Source organism: Centrocercus urophasianus, unplaced genomic scaffold, assembly GCF_019232065.1.
Source record: "Centrocercus urophasianus isolate 14NV4802_14NV808 unplaced genomic scaffold, USGS_Curo_1.0 seq_25, whole genome shotgun sequence".
In the NCBI taxonomy this organism is placed as follows: domain Eukaryota; kingdom Metazoa; phylum Chordata; class Aves; order Galliformes; family Phasianidae; genus Centrocercus; species Centrocercus urophasianus.
In genome coordinates this window covers 3453773-3455207 of record NW_024884811.1, presented here as the reverse complement: position 1 = coordinate 3455207, position 1435 = coordinate 3453773, and the positions used below count along the sequence as shown (strand labels likewise).

Sequence of the window (1435 nt, the reverse complement as noted above, 5' to 3'; positions counted from 1 at the left end):
CCCAAAACTGAACACAGTTCTTGAGGTGCGGCCTCACCAGAGCTGAGCACAGGGGGACGATCACCTCCCTGCTCCTGCTGGCCACACCATTTCTAATGCAGGCCAAGATGCCGTTGGCCCTCTTGGCCACCTGGGCACACTGTGGGCTCATGTTCAGCCGAGCATCAACCAACACCCCCAGGTCCCTTTCCTCTTCACAATCATCCAGCCACTCATCCTCAAGCCTGTAGTGCTGCATGGGGTTGTTGTGCCCAAAGTGCAGGACCGGGCACTTGGCCTTGTTGATCCTCATCCCATTCACCTTGGCCCAGCAATCCAGCTTATCTAGATCCCTCTGCAGGGCCTCCCTGCCCTCAGGCAGATCGACACCACCTCCCAGTTTGGTGTCATCTGCAAACCTACTCAGGATACACTCAAGCCCTTCATCTAAGTCGTCAATGAAGATATTAAACAGGATGGGTCCCAGCACCGACCCTTGGGCCACACTACTTGAAACAAGTCTCCAGCTGGACTTAACTCCATTGAGCACCACCTGCTGAGCACGGCCCTGCAGCCAGTTCCTTATCCAACGGAGGGTAAACCTGTCCAAGCCACGGGCAGCCAGTTTCCACAGAAAGATACTGTGAGAGACCATGTCAAAGGCTTTGCTGAAGTCTAGGTAGACTACATCAGCAGCCTTTCCCAAGAAAAAAGAAAATTCCAAGTTGTTCTGGGATAGCAATTTCCAAAACAGTTTTTATATTCTTTTAAAAAACTGAGGCTGGGAAAAGTATTATCATAACACACATAGCACCAGTTAAGGCTTCCTGGTCATTCATTCATACTTAGACATGATTGTCAGCAGTAGCTCAGGAACTGCACATGGCTACTTATAGGTCCTTTAACAAGGCATTTGCCACAAGCATACCAGAAGACTTCTCATACTGACAAAGGGAAAGAAGAGGATCTTAATAGCCTGTGCCAATTCCTCACAGGTTCCTGACACCAAAGACATTTTCCCATAGAAAGTGAGAAATGAGCAAGGAAGACAGTGACTTTTGGCACAACAACAGTGATCGGTACAGGACAGAGAATTACAAAATGGCTTGGTTTAAAAGGGATCCCAAGGATCATCAAGCTCCAAACCCTCTGCCGCAGGCAGAACCACCAACCTTCGCATAGTAATATATACAGTATAGTACCTCAAAAATCCTATTACAGTAACAGAGAAGAGTAAGTTTGGAACTGAGGGGGAAGGAAAGAGATAACAAACTCCAATGAAATGCTAGAATAAAGGTTTTTGACCAGAGTATTTGTTGAACATCATCTACATCTCATTTCACAGTACCAGCTGCGTGCCATCCCAAGAGCTGTGTAAAGCAGATGGCAATATAAGAAGGCTGGCACAGTGACTCACAGTCCTTGCTCAATGGCAGGAAGTTCTGCAAATTCTGTG

At 47.5% G+C, this 1435-nt stretch overlaps 1 protein-coding gene across 7 annotated transcripts in view; it reads right to left on the bottom strand.

The window, feature by feature from the left end:
- IQGAP2 (IQ motif containing GTPase activating protein 2) overlaps positions 1-1435 on the bottom strand; it is a 120348-nt gene that overhangs the window by 103916 nt on the left and 14997 nt on the right. The window lies entirely within an intron of this gene.